Genomic DNA, 22,024 nt, shown 5'->3' on the forward strand with positions numbered 1-22,024 from the left:
CCAACCATCTCATCCTCTGTTGTCCCCTTCTCCTCCTGCCCCCAATCCCTCCCAGCATCAGAGTCTTTTCCAATGAGTCAGCTCTTCGCATGAGGTGGCCAAAGTACTGGAGTTTCAGCTTTTAACATCGTTCCTTCCAAAGAAATCCCAGGGCTGATCTCCTTCCGAATGGACTGGTTGGATCTCCTTTCAGTCCAAGGGACTCTCAAGAGTCTTCTCCAACACCACAGTTCAAAAGCATCAATTCTTCGGTGCTTAGCTTTCTTCATAGTCCAGCTCTCACATCCATACATGACCACTGGAAAAACCATAGCCTTGACTAGACGGACCTTTGTTGGCAAAGTAATGTCTCTGCTTTTGAATATGCTATCTAGGTTGGTCATAACTTTCCTTCCAAGGAGTAAGCGTCTTTTAATTTCATGGCTGCAGTCACCATCTGCAGTGATTTTTGAGCTCAAAAAAATAAAGTCTGTCACTGTTTCCCCATCTATCTCCCATGAAGTGATGGGACCAGATGTCATGATCTTTATTTTCTGAATGTTGAGTTTTAAGCCAACTTTTTCACTCTCCTCTTTGACTTTTATCAAGAGGCTTTTTAGTTCCTCTTCACTTTCTGCCATAAGGGTGGTGTCATCTGCATATCTGAGGTTATTGATATTTCTCCCAGCAATCTTGATTCCAGCTTGTGCTTCTTCAAGCCCAGTGTTTCTCATGATGTACTCTGCATATAAGTTGAATAAGCAGGGTGACAATAGACAGCCTTGACATACTTCTTAGAATTGTACATACTTCTTAGAATTGTACATTCTCTTTAGACCTCGTGAATCCTCTTTTCCTTGAAGAATTCTCACTGGGAAGATTTTAGAAAAAAACACTTCTACCTCAGTTACCAAGGCTGTCAAGAATACCTGAATACAACTTAGAATCAGGACATCTAGTCCAGGACTTAAAAGACTTAACATGCAAGTGCTTCATGATTGTCCTTTTTTTTTTTTTTTTTTTTTAAATCAACTGACTCCAAATGTGATATTGCTTAGGGTCCCCAAGGTTTCAAATTGTGTGTACAGGTTTTTATTTACCCAACAGAAAAATGGCAGTGAGTGTAATTTTGCCATTATAGACAAATTTGGTTTCTCAGGGTTCTGGAAATACAAGGCATTAAACGCTTTCTTTGGGAGGAGGATGGTATTTTAGCAGTTAGCAGAAGCAATGGTATTGAGTAGGCCATGAAGACACCAGGAGAAGAAAATCAATAGCCATGTAATTTATGATATTTTTGCTACCTCAGCGCCACAGTTCTAGGTGCTTATGTTGACAACTGGCAGGCTCTGACTTTTAGAATGAGTCAAGGCAGAAATAAATACAAGGAAAAAAGAGAGGGAAGGAGTAGCAAAGAGGCTTTCTGTTTTAGAAAATAGAGTTTGCAAATATAATAGTATTGTTTGACAGTGTTTCTAGTTTCTACAAAACGCTAAATTGTCCTCAAACCACTTTGATTTTTAAAATTGTTTTGGAAGGATAAAAGGTATTTTTCATATTGAATCAATACCTGTGTTATATTTCTTTTTCACAACTCAATTAAATTTTGGTTTTCCCAGAAGAATTAGACAAAGGCTAAATGTAAGGATAATTTTAATCATTTAGAATCATTTCTACATGAACAGCTATAAGACTGGAGATTAATTTCACTTTGAGTAAACCCTGAAATAACTCATGCTTGAGTAATTTGGGGGACATTCAGAGCTATTCACACCAAAGTGGTCCATGAGGGCTGGATGCTTGTTTTTTTTTTTTTTTTTTTTTTTAATATACATTTATATTTAGTTGGAGGCTAATTACTTCACAATATTGTAGTGGTTTTGCCATACATTGACATGAATCCATCATGGGTGTACATGTGTTCCCATCTTGAACCCCCCTCCCACCTTCCTCCCTATCCCATCCCTCTAGGTCATCCCAGTGCACCAGCCCCAAGAACACTGTCTCATGCATTGAACTTGTACTGGTGATTCATTTCACATATGATAATATACATGGTTCAATGCCCTTCTCCCAAATCATTCCACCCTCGCCCTCTCCCACAGAGTCCAAAAGACTGTTCTATACATCTGTGTCTCTTTTGCTGTCTCACATATAGGGTTATTATTACCATCTTTCTAAATTCCATATATATGCATTAGTATAGATATTGGTGTTTTTCTTTCTGGCTTATTTCACTCTGTATAATAGGCTCCAGTTTCATCCAACCCATTAGAACTGATTCAAATGCATTCTTTTTAATGGCTGAGTAATACTCCATTCTTTTCCAATTTGGATTCCTTTTATTTCTTTTTCTGCTCTGATTGCTGTGGCCAAAACTTCCAAAACTATGTTGAATAGTAATGGTGAAAGTGGGCACCCTTGTCTTGTTCCTGACTTTAGGGGAAATGCTTTCAATTTTTCACCATTGAGGATAATGTTTGCTGTGGGTTTGTCATATATACCTTTTATTATGTTTTGGTATGTTCCTTCTATTCCTGCTTTCTGGAGAGGTTTTTTTTTTATCATAAATGGATGTTGAATTTTGTCAAAGGCTTTCTCTGCATCTATTGAGATAATCATATGGTTTTATTTTTCAATTTGTTAATGTGGTATATTACATTGATTGATTTGTGGATATTGAAGAATCCTTGCATCCCTGGGATAAAGCCCACTTGGTCATGGTGTATGACCTTTTTAATGTATTGTTGGATTCTGATTGCTAGAATTTTGTTAAGGATTTTTGCATCTATGTTCATCAGTGATATTGGCCTGTAGTTTTCTTTTTTTGTGGGATCTTTGTCAGGTTTTGGTATTAGGGTGATGGTGGCCTCATAGAATGAGTTTGGAAGTTTACCTTCCTCTGCAATTTTCTGGAAGAGTTTGAGTAGGATAGGTGTTAGCTCTTCTCTAAATTTTTGGTAGAATTCAGCTGTGAAGCCGACTGGCCCTGGGCTTTTGTTTGCTGGAAGATTTCTGATTACAGTTTCAATTTCCGTGCTTGTGATGAGTCTGTTAAGATTTTCTATTTCTTCCTGGTTCAGTTTTGGAAAGTTGTACTTTTCTAAGAATTTGTCCATTTCTTCCAAGCTGTTCATTTTATTGGCATATAGTTGCTGATAGTAGTCTCTTATGATCCTTTGTATTTCTGTGTTGTCTGTTGTGATCTCTCCATTTCTATTTCTAAGTTTATTGATTTGATTCTTCTCCCTTTGTTTCTTGATGAGTCTGGCTAATGGTTTGTCGACTTTATTTATCCTCTTAAAGAACCAGCTTTTGGCTTTTTGATTTTTGCTATGGTCTCTTTTGTTTCTTTTGCATTTATTTCTGCCCTAATATTTAAGGTTTCTTTCCTTCTACTAACCCTGGGGTTCTACATTTCTTTCTTTTCTAGTTACTTTAGGTGTAGAGTTAGGTTATTTATTTGACATCTTCTTGTTTCCTGAGTTGTGCCTGTATTGCTATGAACCTTCCCCTTAGCACTGCTTTTACAGTGTCCCACAGGTTTTGGGTTGTCGTGTTTTCATTTTCATTAGTTTCTATGCATATTTTGATTTCTTTTTTGATTTCTCCTGTGATTTGTTGGTTATTCAGCAGCGTGTTGTTCAGCCTCCATATGTTGGAATTTTTAATAGTTTTTCTCCTGTAGTTGACATCTAATCTTAGTGCATTGTGGTCAGAAAAGATGCTTTAAATGGTTTAAATTTTTTTGAATTTACCAAGGCTAGACTTATGGCCCAGGATGTGATCTATCCTGGAGAAGGTTCCATGTGCACTTGAGAAAAGGGTGAAATTCATTGTTTTGGGGTGAAATGTCCTATAGATATCTAACTGGTCTATTGTATCATTTAAAGTTTGTGTTTCCTTGTTAATTTTCTGTTTATTTGATCTATCCATAGGTGAGAGTGGGGTATTAAAGTCTCCCACTGTTATTGTGTTACTGTTGATTTCCCTTTCATATTTGTTAGCATTTGTCTTACATAGTGTGGTGGTCCTATGTTGGGTGCATATATATTTATAATTGTTATATCTTCTTCTTGGATTGATCCTTTTATCATTATGTAGTGTCCTTCTTTGTTTCCTTTCACAGCCTTTGTTTTAAAGCCTATTTTATCTGATATGAGTATTGCTACTCCTGCTTTCTTTTGGTCTCTATTTGCATGGAATATCTTTTTCCATCCCTTCACTTTCAGTCTGTATGTGTCCCTTGTTTTGAGGTGGGTTTTTTTTGTAGACAAAATATATAGGGGTCTTGTTTTTGTATCCATTCAGCCACTCTTTGTCTTTTGGTTGGGGCATTCAACCCATTTTCATTTAAGGTAATTATTGATAAGTATGATCCCAATGCCATTTACTTTGTTGTTTTGGGTTCGAGTTTATACACCCTTTCTGTGTTTCCTGTCTAGAGAAGATCCTTTAGCATTTGTTGGAGAGCTGGTTTGGTGGTGCTGAATTCTCTGAGCTTTTGCTTGTCTGTAAAGCTTTTGATTTCTCCTTCATATTTGAATTAGATCCTTGCTGGGTACAGTAATCTGGGCTGTAGGTTTTTCCTCTTTCATCACTTTAAGTATGTCCTGCCATTCCCTTCTGGCCTGAAGAGTTTCTATTGAAAGATCAGCTGTTATCCTTATGGGAATCCCCTTGTGTGTTATTTGTTGTTTTTCCCTTGCTGCTTTTAATATTTTTTCTTTGTGTTTGATCTTTGTTAATTTGATTAATATGTGTCTTGGGGTGTTTCGCTTTGGGTTTATCCTGTTTGGGACTCTCTGGGTTTCTTGGACTTGGGTGACTATTTCCTTCCCCATTTTAGGGAAGTTTTCAACTATTATCTCCTCAAGTATTTTCTCATGGTCTTTCTGTTTGTCTTCTTCTTCTGGGACTCCTATGATTCGAATGTTGGGGTGTTTAACATTGTCCCAGAGGTCTCTGAGTTTGTCCTCATTTCTTTTAATTCTTTTTTCTTTTTTCCTCTCTGTTTCATTTATTTCTAACACGCCTTCTACCTCACTTATCCTATCTTCTGCCTCCATTATTCTACTGCTGGTCCCCTCTAGAGGGTTTTTGATCTCATTTATTTCATTATTCATTATATATTGTCTCTTTTATTTCTTCCAGGTCCTTGTTCAACATTTCTTGCATATTCCCAATCCTTGTCTCCAGGCTATTTATCTGTGACTCCGTTTTGTTTTCAAGATTTTGGATCATTTTCACTATCATTATTTGGAAATCTTTATCAGGTAGATTCCCTATCTCTTCCTCTTTTTTTAGTTTGATGGGCATTTATCCTGTTCCTTTACCTGATGAGTATTTTTCTGCCATTTCATCTTGTTTATAATGCTGTGTTTGGGGTGGCCTTTCCATATTCTGGCAGTTTGTGGTTCCTCTTTATTTTGGAGGTTCCTCGCTGTGGGTGGGGTTGGATGGGTGGCTTGTCAAGGTTTCCTGGTTAGGGAAACTTGTGTCAGTGTTCTGGTGGGTGGAGCTGGATTTCTTCTCTCTGGAGTGCAATGAAGTGTCCAGTAGTGGGTTTTGAGATGTCAGTGGGTTTGGAGAAGAGTGGGAATCAAAAGGGGAGAGAGCAAGCTAGCCAGTAATCACTTCCTATGTGCTCTCCACAGTCTGGATCCCTTACAGATGTTCATGGAGTTACACAGAGAAGAGAAGAGGAAGGAAGGAGACAGAGGTGGCCAGGAGGATAATAGGCGGAATCAAAAGGAGAGAGACAGATCCAGCCAGTAATCAGTTCTCTAAGTGTTCTCCACAGCCTGGAACACACAAAGAGATTCACAGAGTTGGGTAGAGAAGAGAAGGGGAAAGGAGGAGATAGAGGCGACCTGGTAGACATAAAGGAGAGTCAAAAGGGGGAGAGAGCAATCAGGCCAGTAATCTCATTCCCAAGTAAAAATGGGTACTGAAGATTGGGTTCTTAAATGTACAAAATGGATAACAAATACCAAAAAGCAAAGATTAAAAATCTGGAGTAGAGGCTAGATTCTCAAAAATACAATATTAAAAAAACAAAACAAAGTCACAAAATTATAAAAAAATATATAGATATATATGAAGTTTGCTTTGAAAATAAGGTTTTTTTTTTTTTTTTTTTTTGCAAGGTAATATTAGGTTATAACGGAGAAGGCAATGGCACCCCACTCCAGTACTCTTGCCTGGAAAATCCCATGGATGGAGGAGCCTAGTAGGCTGCAGTCCATGGGGTTGCAAAGAGTCAGACACGACTGAGTGACTTCACTTTCCCTTTTCACTTTCATGCATTGGAGAAGGAAATGACAACCCACTCCAGTGTTCTTGCCTTGAGAATCCCAGGGACGGGGGAGCTTGGTGGGTTGCCCTCTCTGGGGTCACACAGAATCGGACATGACTGAAGCGACTTAGTAGTAGTAGTAGGTTATAAAAATAAAAATTAAAGGAGTAATATAGGACTTAAAAATATAAAAAATTTTATGAAAATTTATAAAATGATAATAGTAAAAAATATATCTAGGACTTTCTCTGGAGCTGTTGCAGACAGTTTGGGGCAGTTCATTTTCAGATAGTTCCTTGCTCCGGCTTATACTTCTTCAAGATCTATAGGCCCCTTCCTATGTAGTCGGTGCTAACTACAGTGTTTTAATCTATTGCACCTCTCACTTCCAAAGCGGTTCTTTCTGTTTATTTTAGCTTCTTCTGTTTGCTGGTCTCTTCAGTGTCTAATTTCTACGCTAACACAAGGGGGTGGTGGTGGTCAGTTTTTTTAGGCTCACTTGTTCAGTCGTGCTGTGGGGAGGGAGGAACACTGCAAACAAATATCACTGGCATGTGTGGGGAGTGCTCGCAGTGTCTCAGCCACACTAGGTTTGCCCCTGCTCACGGCGTGTGTGCTTTCCCAGTCTACACTGCTCAGGCTCTAGGTTGCTCTGTGGGGAACTGTCTGTAGCAGGCCCTGGGTTGCATGCACTGCCCAGGTCTAAGCCGCTCAGGTTCAGGTTCTCAGGTAGTCCACAAAAGCTCAGACTTGGTTGGGGCTGCATTTTGTGCACTTCCCAGGTCCGAGCAGCTCAGGTGACCAGGTGTTTGGTGAGCTCAGTCCCCCATCCCCCTTTGGAGGTGGCATTTTATCGCCTCCCCATCCGTCGCTCGGTGCTCTGGGTGTACAGCGGCCGCGCCTTCTCAGGTGAGCCGTATATCTCTTCTGGGAAGCTGATCTCTGGTTGTGATCCTCCCAGTGGATTGACCATCCAAAATCCCAAGAAGTCTTGGTTAGCAGTGAAGCCTGCTTGCAGTTTGGTAGAGGATGCCTCTCTGGGGTCGTGATTGCCCCCTTCTGGCTCTGGCTGCCCTCCCCTGCTTGTCTCCGGTGGGGGATGGGCCAGTCCGCAGCTGGCTAGTTCTGCTCAGTCCTTTGTTCTGTGAGTGGGTCTGGTGATGTCTTCAGTTCAGTTCAGTTCAGTCGCTCAGTGTGTCTGACTCTTTGCGACCCCATGAATCACAGCACGCCAGGCCTCCCTGTCGATCACCAACTCCCGGAGTACACCCAGACTCACATCCATCGAGTCAGTGATGCCATCCAGGCATCTCATCCTCTGTCGTCCCCTTCTCCTCCTGCCCTCAATCCTTCCCAGCATCAGAGTCTTTTCCAATGAGTCAACTCTTTGGATGAGGTGGCCAAAGTACTGGAGTTTCAGCTTTAGCATCATTCCTTCCAAAGAAATCCCAGGGCTGATGTCCTTCAAAATGGACTGGTTGGATCTCTAGCATCATTCCTTCCAAAGAAATCCCAGGGCTGATCTCCTTCAAAATGGACTGGTTGGATCTCCTTGCAGTCCAAGGGACTCTCAAGAGTCTTTTCCAACACCACAGTTCAAAAGCATCAATTTTTCGGCTCTCAGCCTTCTTCACAGTCCAACTCTCACATCCATACATGACCACAGGAAAAACCATAGCCTTGACTAAACGGACCTTTGTTGGCAAAGTAATGTCTGTGCTTTTGAATATGCTATCTAGGTTGGTCATAACTTTCCTTCCAAGGAGTAAGCGTCTTTTAATTTCATGGCTGCAGTCACCATCTGCAGTGATTTTGGAGCCCAGAAAAATAAAGTCTGACACTGTTTCCACAGTTTCCCCATCTATTTCCCATGAAGTGATGGAACCGGATGCCATGATCTTCATTTTCTGAATGTTGAGCTTTAAGCCAACTTTTTCACTCTCCACTTTCACTTTCATCAAGAGGCTTTTGAGTTCCTCTTCACTTTCCGCCATAAGGGTGGTGTCATCTGCATATCTGAGGTTATTGATATTTCTCCCGGTAAGTTTGATTCCAGCTTGTGTTTCTTCCAGTCCAGCATTTCTCATGATGTACTCTGCATAGAAGTTAAATAAACAGGGTGACAATACACAACCTTGACATACTTCTTTTCCTATTTGGAACCAGTCTGTTGTTCTATGTCCAGTTCTAACTGTTGCTTCCTGACCTGCATACAGGTTTCTCAAGAGGCAGGTCAGGTGGTCTGGTATTCCCATCTCTTTCAGAATTTTCCACAGTTTATTGTGATCCACACAGTCAAAGGCTTTGGCATAGTCAATAAAGCAGAAAGATGTTTTTCTGGAACTCTCTTGCTTTTTCCATGATCCAGTGGATGTTGGCAATTTGATCTCTGGTTCCTCTGCCTTTTCTAAAACCAGCTTGAACATCTGGAAGTTCACGGTTCACATATGGCTGAAGCCTGGCTTGGAGAATTTTGAGCATTACTTTACTAGCGTGTGGGATGAGTGTAATTGTGCAGTAGTTTGAGCATTGTTTGGCATTGCCTTTCTTTGGGATTGGAATGAAAACTGACCTTTTCCAGTCCTGTGGCCACTGCTGAGCTTTCCAAATTTGCTGGCATATTGAGTGCAGCACTTTCACAGCGTCATCTTTCAGGATTTTAAATCGCTCAACTGGAATTCCATCACATCCACTAGCTTTGTTTGTTGTGATGCTTTCTAAGGCCCACTTGACTTCACATTCCAGGATGTTTGGCTCTAGGTCAGTGATCACGCCATCGTGATTATCTGGGTTGTGAAGATCTTTTTTGTACAGTTCTTCTGTGTATTCTTGCCATCTCTTCTTAATATCTTCTGCTTCTGTTAGGTCCATACTATTTCTGTCCTTTATGGAGCCCATCTTTGCATGAAATGTTCCCTTGGTATCTCTAATTTTCTTGAAGAGATCTCTAGTCTTTCCATTCTGTTGTTTTCCTGTATTTCTTTGCATTGATCGCTGAGGAAGCCTTTCTTATCTCTTCTTGCTATTCTTTGGAACTCTGCATTCATATGCTTATATCTTTCCTTTTCTCCTTTGCTTATCGCTTCTCTTCTTTTCACAGCTATTTGTAAGGTCTCCCTAGACAGCCATTTTGCTTTTTTTGCATTTCTTTTCCATGGGGACGGTCTTGATCTCTGTCTCCTGTACAATGTCACGAACTTCATTCCATAGTTCATCAGGCACTCTATCTATCAGATCTAGGCTCTTAAATCTATTTCTCACTTCCACTGTATAATCATAAGGGATTTGATTTAGGTCATACCTGAATGGTTTAGTGGTTTTCCCTACTTTCTTCAATTTAAGTCTGAACTTGGCAATAAGGAGTTCATGATCTGAGCCACAGTCAGCTCCCGGTCTTGTTTTTGCTGACTGTATAGAGCTTCTCCATCTTTGGCTGCAAAGAATATAATCAATCTGATTTCGGTGTTGACCACATGGTGATGTCCATGTATAGTCTTCTCTTGTGTTGTTGGAAGAGGGTGTTTGTTATGACCAGTGCATTTTCTGGGCAAAACTCTATCAGTCTTTGCCCTGCTTCATTCCGTATTCCAAGGCCAAAGTTGTCTGTTACTCCAGGTGTTTCTTGACTTCCTACTTTTGCATTCCAGTCCCCTATAATGAAAAGGACATCTTTTTTTGGGTGTTAGTTCTAAAAGGTCTTGTAGGTCTTTATAGAACCGTTCAACCTCAGCTTCTTCAGCGTTACTGGTTGGGGCATAGACTTGGATTACTGTGATATTGAATGGTTTGCCTTGGAAACGAACAGAGATCATTCTGTCAAGTACTGCATTTCGGACTCTTTTGTTGACCATGATGGCCACTCCATTTCTTCTGAGGGATTCCTGCCCGAAGTAGTAGATATAATGGTCATCTGAGTTAAATTCACCCATTCCAGTCCATTTCAGTTCGCTAATTCCTAGAATGTCGACATTTACTCTTGCCATCTCTTGTTTGACCACTTCCAATTTGCCTTGATTCATGGACCTGACATTCCAGGTTCCTATGCAATATTGCTCTTTATAGCATCAGACCTTGCTTCTATCACCAGTCACATCCACAGCTGGGTATTGTTTTTGCTTTGGCTCCATCCCTTCATTCTTTCTGGAGTTATTTCTCCACTGATCTCCAGTAGCATATTGGGCATCTACTGACCTGGGAAGTTCCTCTTTCAGTATCCAATCATTTTGTCCTTTCATACTGTTCATGAGTGATGTCTTAGGTTAGGGCTTTTCGTATATAGCTATCCCACAGTCTGGGAAGCTATCTCAAGTTAGTTCCCTCAGATTGCCCTTGGGGCATTCAGGCCCAGTCCTTACCCTAAACAATGCACCTGTGCCTCCCTGTCCAGCCCCTGCTTGGTAGTGGCTGATGCGAGCATCTGGGTTGCTTCTCTGCTGGGAGTTGCCTTTAGGAGTGTAATCTCCTTTTGAAGAAAATGGGCTGCCTTTCTGGGTGTCTGATATCCTCTGCCAGCATTCAGAAGTTTTGTGGAATTTGCTCAGTGTTCAAATGTTCTTTTGATGAATTTGTGGGGGAGAAAGTTGTCTCCCCATCCTATTCCTCTGCCATCTTAGGACCACCCCCCAAATGTTTTTTCCTGGCTCTGATTCTTAACTCTGGTGGTTTAATTCTCAAATGTAAGTTATTTGATGGTGCTTCTCTCTCCCTATGATAAGGAATTGTTAATATAGGAACCAACCCCAAACTAGATATTATAATTATTAGATTATATCGATTAGAATGAATACTCTTTAGTCCTTTCAAACCACAGGATTAATAATAGCTCATTTTTATTCAGTGCTTACCATGAAACAAGCATATTTTTATATTTATCATTGTCTCCATATTATAACATAGGTAGTACTGTTATCCTCATTTTTTACAGCAGAGGAGAGTAACATTTAGAGATGGTAAACGTTCAAGATTTTCTGAAGGTTTCAGAATCAGTAAGTGGCAAAGCTGGAATTCAGATTCAGGCAAGTTGATTCTAGTACCTGTTTTCTTATTTTGTAAAGAACATAAGTCTTTTAAATTCATAAATCAACAATCACTTCCATCTATACATTTTCTATCTTATTTATTTCTTAAGTGTGATTCTTTAAAGAGGGGTAGCAGGTTCCTTTAACACTGGGTCATGGTCAAGGTTGCAGCATTTGCTATTTTCCTCCATTGTAGCACTCATCAAATGTTTTACTTCTAATTTACTTATGTTTATTTTTTTTAAAGTATAATTTATATGCAATAAACAGTATATTTAAAATGTGTCCAACTTAATGAATTTTTGAAGATGATTTCACTCAGGAAACCATCACCAAAATCAATGACCAAACACTTCCATCACTACTAAAGCCTCACGTACTTTAATAATTGTGATATATTCTTTTCTCTTTGGGGTAGAGGTGAAGGCCTTATACCTCTATTATTTTAGTAGCCTTTCTTACTCATCCATAAACATCAACTGTGTGTAGGATTGCAAACCATTCCAAAACTTCCCAGAACTGAAGAGGGGGGCAGTGGTAGTCTGAATATGTGGGTTTTCAGTGCTAAAACTGGGACAGTCCAGGGAAAACTGGGATGAGCTGCTCATCCTGTGTGGCTTATGTGCATTATGCTTCCAAGTGCTTTATGTGCATTAAATCCTCATAATTACCCTGTTGAGAAAAGTACTAATATTGTTCTCATTTACCATTTGGAGAGCCATTGTGTTGAAAGGTTAAGTAACTTTTAGTCCAACGTGACACTGTTAATTGATAGAGGATTTGAAACCAGAGCTATCCTGCTTACCTTTTTGTTATTCTGCCATTAATGGTAAATGAATTGTTCAGAGGAAGAAGCTACTCACTCCCACTTACCCAAGTTTATGGAGAGGTAGCAGTGGAGTTTGGAAATTGACCACATGAATATGGAGTCTACAGGTTGATAAGGAGCAATGATAACACCCACTTTTTGAGTTCTGCCAAGGCCTGGATATTAGGGACCATTATGATTTGGGTAAAAGGGTGTGGAAAGAGGTTGATGAGGAGTGGGAGAAGTCATGTTTTGTACACACATATGATTACTGCCAAAACTCAAAACATGACTACTTAGAAGAATAGATGGGAAAGTTGTGTACAAATTGGTCTTTTTCCTAGAAGCTGCTAGAGAAAATCACACAACGAGGGTGACAGGTTTTTAATCATGACATCAAAGCCATAAATTGGCACTCAGAAATGTGCAGCAATCTTGTATCTTCCTAGTGCAGTATCTGAGATGAGCATCACATATTTCACTGCTGCTCAAACCTCCCTCCCTTCTCACTGCACTGATGAAGTATTAAAAGCCTGTTTCAACTACTTTGGCATAGCCATGACTTCCTGCTTCCTTTGATTGCTTTCTCCAGAATCATCTCTTTCTCCATTCCTATTGATGCTTTTTTAATTAGTGTAAAAATAAGATCTAGTTCACACATTTCTCTCCAGCTATTCCTGTTTCTCTCCTCTCCTTCACAGACATATTTCAGATGAGTTATTCCTACATTTCATTCCTCTGTGCTCTTCAAACACCTCCAGCCCCATTTAACTTCTACACCTGAATTGTCATGGAAGTAGTTTTAGTTCAAGCTCAATGATCTCCATTTTGATAAACCCAGGAGATACCTCTGTCTTCATTGCAGTACATCCATCTTTCAGTAATATTCAACTAAGTTGACCCTCACATGTTCCAAAAAAGTCTTCCTTCTCTTGACTTCTGAAGCACCACTCTCACTTTGGCCACTCCTTTTCAGTCATTTTTATAATTCTCTCTTCTTCAGCATGATCTTTAGGTGTTGAGATTCTCCAGAGCTGGTGTTTTTCCTCTCTCCATACCCTCTGGATGATGATAACCTATATTTCCACAAACTTAAATGTCATCCTTAGTTTCTGTCTTCAGCACTCAAGGGTGTTGGTACTGACTGTCCAGCTGTTCAGGTGTTATCTCTACTTATTTGTCTCCCACCTTACTGTGTCCAAAAAGGAGCTCTGGAGTCTATATTCCACCTTTTTAAAACCCTACCCCACCTTGCTGGGTCTGCATCAGAGTATTTCACTACCATCCAACTGGTTGCCTGAGCTAGAAGCCCTCCTTGAATTCTCTCCTTCTTCACTCCTAACACACAATCCCAACTACACACAATCCAGCTTCACTTCCTGCACTTTCCCCAAAACATATCTAAAATCCATTCATGATTCTGTGCCTCTCTGTCACTACCTTACTCTGAGGCAGTTCATGCCTTACCTGCTCTTTTTTTCATACCTCCTTTTAGTTCATCCCCCACATAGCAACCAAAGTGATTTTCTTGAAACCCAGTTATATCATATTTCTGGCCTTCAATTATTTCTTATGTCTTAGGATAAAACCCAAGCTCCTGATTATGACTTCAAGGGTCCTATAGTATCTAGCCCAGCCTCCATTTCAGACCTTATCTTGTGCCACTCTTTTATTCCAGTCGTGCTTTCAGTTTCAGCCACTTATCACCATCTTTACCAGGGCTTTACTCAACCCAGAATGCTCATCCTGATTCTTCATTTGGCTGACTTATTCTCTTCTTTCAGAACTGAGCTTAAGATAATCTTAGCGGTATGTATCTGTTTATTCCATACTCCTAATTAATCTCTGCTCCCCTCTCCCCTTTGGCAACCACAAGTTTGTTTTCTGTGTCTGTGAGTCTGTTTCTGTTTTGTAAATAAAGCTATTTAATGTTTTTAGCTTTCACATGTAAATGATACGATGTTTGTCCTTCTCTGTCTTATTTCACTCAGTATGATAATCTTTTGCTGCAGTACTTTTCTTTCTGTCACATCACAGTTTGAAATTATTTTACTTTTTCTATTTACTTTTCTTTCTTAAATGCCTCTACATTGGAAGACAAGCTTAATGATGTCAGGGCTCATAATTTATTTTTTGTGTCCCTGGTGCTTAGCATACTACCAGATATGTAGTAGGCACTCCCTATATTTGCTAAATATGAAAATACATCTTTATTACTTTCTACCACAGTTTATGTAATAAACCAAGACACACATCAGTGGTTTGATGTAATTCAATCTTAACCAGTAGACCAGATTTCCCTAAACAATCTTTGCCTCTTGTTAGCCCGTTTTGTTTTTTATCTCATTTATTTTATTAAAGCACTTTAAATGGACTTTTCTTTGCATTTCTACTTAGGGTATTCTAATAGAAAAGAGAAGATAAAAAATTCAAGGTAAGAATCATGTGTAGGGTAGGAGAAGGTGGGAATCTTCGGTGACACTTCAGCTGATTGAGCACCTACTCCACCCAGGTTCTAGGTGGCCATTGGTTACAGAAGTGAATGATAAGCTCAGCGTCTACTCTCAGAGCTATTCATAACTCAGCCTGGTTCTTCTGAACTCTGATTGCCTATTAGAATCACCTAGGGCATTTAAACATATTTGTCTATCCCAGAGAAAATACATCAGAATCGTTGGGGATGAGGTCTCATCATAGTGAAAAAGTGAAAGAGTTAGTTGCTCAGTTGTGTCTGACTCTTTGTGACCCCATGAACTGTAGCCCGCCAGGCTTCTCTGTCCATGGAATTCTCCAGGAAGGAATACTGGAGTTGGTGGCCATTCCCTTCTCTAGGGGATCTTCCTGACTCAGGGATCAAACTCGGGTCTCTTGCATTGCAGGCAGGTTCTTCACTATCTGAGCCACCAGGGAAGCCCTTATTGTTCTAAAAACTTTCTAGGTAATTGTAATGTACAAACAGAGTTGAAAACTGCTTGTCTGTCATATTGAAGAATTAGTCTCCATTCCTAATTACACTACACTACACACACACAACGGAGAAGGCAATGGCACCCCATTCCAGTACTCTTGCCTGGAAAATCCTATGGACGGAGGAGCCTGGTAGGCTGCAGTCCATGGGATCGCTAAGAGTCAGACACGACTGAGCGACTTCACTTTCACTTTTCACTTTCATGCGTTGGAGAAGGAAATGGCAACCCACTCCAGTGTTCTTGCCTGGAGAATCCCAGGGACGGGGAGCCTGGTGGGCTGCCATCTATGGGGTCGCACAGAGTTGGACACGACTGAAGTGACTTAGCAGCAGCAGGAGCAGCAGCATGCTTAGTGAAATAAGTCAGAGAAAGACAAATACTGTATTACTGAAATCACGTATATGTGGAATCTAAAAGATAAAACAGACTAGTCAATATAATTGATGAAGAAATAGACTCACAAATATAGAGAACAAGCTAGTGATTACCAGTGGGAGAGGGAATTGGGGAAACGAAACAACAGTAGGGGGTTAAAACATATTAACCACTAGGTATAAAATAAGCTACAAGGATATACTGTACAACACATATTGTACAACAGCCAAACTTTATAATAGCTGTAAATGGAGCATAACCTTTAAAAATTGTGAATCACTACATTATACACCTGTAACTTATATAATATTGTACATCCACTCTACTTCAATTAAAAAAATAAAAGCAGCCTAGCAGAGAGCAAATTCTATTCCAGCTCACTAAAATCTCCAGGTAATCTATTTAGTGACTGGATCAAATCCAGCAAAAATACTGGCAGACTAGAGAAGTTTAAAGGGACACAGATGTATAGAACAGTCTTTTGGACTCTGTGGGAGAGGGAGAGGGTGGGATGATTTGGGAGAATGGAATTGAAACATGTATAATATCATATAAGAAATGAATCGCCAGTCCAGGTTTGATGCAGGATAGAAGATGCTTGGGGCTGGTGCACTGGCATGACCCAGAGGGATGGTACAGGGAGGGAGGTAGGAGAGGGGTTCAGGATGGGGAACATGTTTACACCTGTGGCAGATTCATGTTGATGTGTGGCAAAACCAATATTGTAAAGTAATTAGCCTCCAATTAAAATAAATATATTTAAATTAAAAAAAATAAAAATACTTCCCAACATTCTCTGGAAAAGTGTGGCAAAGAGATAACGACTAGAATTCCATCTTTATCCATAAAGAGAAAAGAGACAGAATCAGTGACAGACCACCAGAGAAGCTGGAAAACTACCTCCTAACTCACCTGTAAGTACAATCCTCTAGAAAGCACTGTACTTCTCTTCAGCTCAGCAAAGGGATGTACTGATTCTAAGTCACACAGCTTTTGTTTGTTTTTTTGGTCCCCCTGCATGGCTTGTGGGATTTCCCAATCACTGATTGAATCCAAGTACATTGATGGATGTACTTGCATCCACCTGTAAGTACAATCTTGTCTTATGCTGAAGAGAAAACTGGAACTTTGCTGCTTGAACTTTCTCAGTAAAATATGGAATCTTAATACAATGATGAATGAACCAATAGAAATTGGGTCATTCATATAAAATGGATTTGTATCTCTTGAGAGACGAATCCTCATTTAAATAGAATCATGGACTTACACATTGGAATTGTTTAAGCTTTTCCTGGGTAACCTCAGTGAGGGAAAGAGAGGGGAAAAGAAACCTGAGCAGAATTGTGTGGTACCTACTTCCCTGGTGGCTCAGATGGTAAAGCGTCTGTCTATACTGCGGGAGACCTGGGTTCAGTCCCTGGGTTGGAAGATCCCCCGGAGAAGGAAACGGCAATCTACTCCAGTACTATTCTGGGAAATCCCATGGACAGAGGAGCCTGGTAGGCTACAGTTCATGGGGTTGCAAAGAGTCAGACAGGACTGAGAGACTTCACTTTCACTTTTGTAGGAAGGAATACTCATTGAGGCTCACTTGAAAGCTGTGTGGGAAATTCAGTGGTAGGACTCAGAGCTTCCACTGCAGAGGGCATGGATTCTATCTGTGATTGGGAAATGAAAATCCCACAAGGCATGCAAGGGGAACAAACAAACAAAAGCTGTGTGACTTAGAGTCAATACATCCCTTTGCTGAGTCTCTCCTTATCTGTCAGATGGGTGTTATATAGTATCAAGGAAATGGGGATAGGAGTATGTGTATCTCTGTGAACAATTTTGTTCATCAATGTCTGTGGTTTGTAAAGTTAAAATATTTGTAAAATGTAAAGGAGGAGCCTGATATTTGCTTCTGACTTTTGCAGGTTTGATAGTATTCTTGTATGTGTTAGAAAGTTGATCTTGCAAAGATTAGCAAGTACAAGTTTTGGCTTGGACTTTTGTTAGGCTTGGGATAGAAGGAAGGGTGTGGCTAGCTTGGGAAGTCTCTTCTGGGCAGCTTTTATAGTTTCAACTTTGGTCTTAGGAAACGCCTGAATGCTTTAAGATGGGGAATATAATTGATGGGATTATTTAAATACTGGAGAAAATTTAAGAAATAGCTATCCTCTGACCACCTGATCTGCCTCTTGAGAAATTTGTATGCAGGTCAGGAAGCAACAATTAGAACTGAACATGGAACAAAACACTGGTTCCAAATAGGAAAAGGAGTACGTCAAGGCTGTATGTTGTCACCCTGTTTATTTAACTTATATGCAGAGTACATCATGAGAAACGCTGGACTGGAAGAAACACAAGCTGGAATCAAGATTGCTGGGAGAAATATCAATAACCTCAGATATGCAGATGACACGACCCTTATGGCAGAAAGTGAAGAGGAACTAAAAAGCTTCTTGATGAAAGTGAAAGTGGAGAGTGAAAAAGTTGGCTTAAAGCTCAACATTCAGAAAACGAAGATCATGGCATCTGGTCCAATCACTTCATGGGAAATAGATGGGGAAACTGTGGAAACAGTGTCAGCCTTTATTTTTGGGGGCTCCAAAATCACTGCAGATGGTGACTGCAGCCATGGAATTAAAAGACACTTACTCCTTGGAAGGAAAGTTATGACCAACCTAGATAGCATATTCAAAAGCAGAGACATTACTTTGCCATCAAAGGTTTGTCTAGTCAAGGCTATGGTTTTTCCTGTGATCATGTATGGATGTGAGATTTGGACTGTGAAGAAGGCTGATCGCTGAAGAATTGATGCTTTTGAACTGTGGTGTTGGAGAAGACTCCTGAGAGTCCCTTGGACTGCAAGGAGATCCAACCAGTCCATTCTGAAGGAGATCAGCCCTGGGATTTCTTTGGAAGGAATGATGCTAAAGCTGAAACTCCAGTACTTTGGCCACCTCATGTGAAGAGTTGACTCATTGGAAAAGACTCTGATGCTGGGAGGGATTGGGGGCAGGAGGAGAAGGGGACGACAGAGGATGAGATGGCTGGATGGCATCACTGACTCGATGGACACGAGTCTGAGTGAACTCCGGGAGATGGTGATGGACAGGGAGGCCTGGCGTGCTGCGATTCATGGGGTCGCAAGTAGTCGGACACGACTGAGCGACTGATCTGATCTGATCTATCTGATGTGGGTTCTTCCTCATAGTTGGCAATCGCAGATAGCTGGAGAGCATTGGCCTCCTGGGCTTTGCTTTCATGACCCCTTGCTTTCCAGAAGCACCTCCTGGGCTGATCTTGCTTTCATGACCCCTTGGTTTCCAGTGGCACCTCAGCATTTCCAAATGATCATGTTTGAGTCCCTCATCCATTTGCTCTTGAAGATGTGCTATCCCCAGTCATGTCTCAGTAGAATCCCCTAATCGGACAGTGAATTCTGTCCCTCTATTGCTCCATGCATTTTTGACTTGCCCAAATCAATTCTTCCACTCAGGCATCTCCAGATCATACAAACATGCTGTTATTTTTATCATCTTTCTCTTAACCCTACCTCCAAACTCCCCCTTCCTTTTATTTTTTGTCACAAAATTCCTTAAAAGAGTTCCCTGACTTTAATTTTTAATTCTCTTTTGATTTTCCCTTTCCTTGTAAACCCTTTTCTTGAGATGTAACATAGATTAGGAAAGTGAACAGTCATTAAACTATTCTTTACTGAAACTGCTTTTATTAAGGTCATTAATGATCTCCAGGTTGCTCTGTCCTATAGGCAAATCTCATTCCTTGCCTTTGTGGCATTTGATTCATGATCATTGCCTCTTTGTTAATGCATTTGTTTTACTTGGCTGCAGTAGGATCCCATTTACTTTTTACCTTTCCTCCTGCTTCATTGGCTTGTTTCTATGTGTGATGATGCGTCTTCTACCTCCTACTCTTGCACAAGGCCCCAGGACCTAGTCTCTAAGCCAAGGACATCCCCTGAGCATCAACTTTGTGGCTTTAAAATCCCATTTCTAGGCTGATGTCTCTCAGATAAGTATTTTCAGTCCAAATCCCCTCTCCTGAACAGTTTTTACTTGGGTGTCTGAGAAATCTGAAACTCAACATGTCTGAAGTCCACAATATTTCCTCCCAAACTGTTACACACAGCTACTGCTGTCTCAGTTGGTGGCACCTCCAGTCTTTCCAGTTCCTCAGGCCACATTTCTTGGAGTCATCTTTAGGCTGTTACTCCACACTCTGCAAGAAGTCCTGCTGGTCCTGTGTTGAAACAACCAGGGCCTGAGCTGCTCTCCCTCCTCTCTTCTGTTAAAGACATATAATCATACCTCTTGGTTTTATGGATGGGTTGATTTTTAGCAAATAGTTTAGGGCAAAGCCTGTGTGAAGGCCCAGCAACAAGAGGGAGCTTGTGTTCAAGTAGGTCGAGGAAGCTCTAAGACTTGGGCCTCTTCCAACCAAGGCCTTCTTCAGACTGAAGCACCTCCAGATAGAAATATTGCAGTAGCTTCCTGACAGGTCCTCATGCTTCTCACCATAGTGGCCCCTGCATTCCTTCTCAAAGGTGAGTCTGATCCTCTCATTCTCTGTGCCTGCACTGGGGCTTCATTTCCTGTGGACATTCATGTTTGCTGCCTGAGCGTTATCCCTCAACTGGGATGTATCTTCAAGGGGTCACAAAGTTGATTCTAGAGTAGCAACTGTCGAATAGCTCAAATTGAAAAAAATCTGTTGTGCTGTTTGGGAGCCTTGAGGACATAGTGAGGGCTCCCGTGGGAGACAGCTTGTCCGAAAATTCAGTCCTATGGAATTGTACACTTACTGCACATCACAGAGCCTTGGTTCTATGTCCCTGTCTTGGCTCTTACTCATCATTTCTTTCACTTAAAACACTCTTTGCCTATTTCCCATTCTCCAGTTGTGAAGCTCATATGTCACATTTTGAAGAGACTTCCCCCCATCCAAAATCCCAGCCCCTCAGTCAATGAACAGTCTCTCTCTGCGCCTTTGTGCTTTCATACTTTATTCAGTCAATACCCATCGAATCCCTAACAAGTTTTCAGGGATAGAGAATGAAAGGGGGAGGCCTACCTTGAAGGTGTTTATTTATAGTCTATGTCAAGCGCCATCCAACACAGTAGCCATGTTTGGCTATTTAAACTTATATATCAGTCAGTTCAGTTCAGTTTAGTCACTCAGTCGTGTCCGACTCTTTGTGACCCCATGAATCGCAGCATGCCAGGCCTCCCTGTCCATCACCAACTCCCGGAGTTCACTCAAACTCATGTCCATTGAGTCAGTGATGCCATCCAGCCATCTCATCCTCTGTCGTCCCCTTCTCCTCCTGCCCCCAATCCCTCCCAGCATCAGTCTTTTCCAATGAGTCAACTCTTCGCATGAGGTGGCCAAAGTATCAGAGATTCAGCTTCAGCATCAGTCCTTCAGTGAATATTCAGGGTCGATTTCCTTTAGGTTTGACTGGTTTGATCTTCCTGCAGTCCAGGGGACTCTCCAGAGTCTTCTCCAGCACTGCAATTTGAAAGCATCAGTTCTTCAGTGTTCAGCCTTCTTTATGGTCCAACTCTCACATGACTACTGGAAAAACCACAGCTTTCACTCTATGGACCTTTGGCAGCAAAGGGATGTTTCTGCTTTTTAATACATTGTCTAGGTTGGTCAAAGCTTTTCTTCCAAAGAGCAAGTGTCTTTTAATTTCATGGCTGCAGTCACTGTCCACAATGATTTTGGTACTCAAGAAAAGAAAATCTACCACTGCTTCCACTTTGCCCCCTTCTATTTGCCATAAAATGATGGGACTGGATGCCATGATCTTCGGTTCAGTCTCTTAGTTGTATTTGACTCCTTGCAGCCCCATGGACTGCATCATACCAGGCTTCCCTGTCCATTACCAATTCCCAAAGCTTGCTCAAATGCATGTCCATCGAGTCTGTGATTCCATCCAACCATCTCATCCTCTTTTGTCCCCTTCTCCTCCAGTCCTCAATCTTTCCCATCATCAGTCTTTTCTATTGCGTCAGTTCTTTACATCAGGTGGCCAAAGTATTGGAGCTTCAGCTTCAGCATGAGTCCCTTGATTGAATATTCAGGACTGAATATTCATTCCTTTAGAATGGACTGGTTGGATCTCCTTGAAGTTCAAGGGACTCTCAAGTGTCTTCTCCAACACTACAGTTCAGAAGCATCAATTCTTCATCACTCAACTTTCTTTATGGCCCAAGTCTCACATCCATACATGACTACTGGAAAAACCATAGCTTTGACTAGATGGTCCTTTGTTGGCAAAGTAATGTCTCTGTTTTTTAATATGCTGTCTAGGTTGGTTATAGCTTTTCTTCCAAGGAACCAGTGTCTTATAATTTCATGGCTGCAGTCACCATCTGCAGTGATCTTGGAGCCTAAGAAAATAAAGTCTGTCACTGTTTCCATTGTTTCCCCAACTATTTGCCATGAAGTGATTGGACTGGATGCCATGATCTTCATTTTTTGAACATTCAGTTTTAAGCCAGCTTTTTCACTCTCCTCTTTCACTTTCATCAAGAGGTTCTTTAGTTTCTCTTTGCTTTCTGCC

This window comes from Bubalus bubalis, chromosome 9, assembly GCF_019923935.1.
Source record: "Bubalus bubalis isolate 160015118507 breed Murrah chromosome 9, NDDB_SH_1, whole genome shotgun sequence".
Taxonomy (NCBI): Eukaryota; Metazoa; Chordata; class Mammalia; order Artiodactyla; family Bovidae; genus Bubalus; species Bubalus bubalis.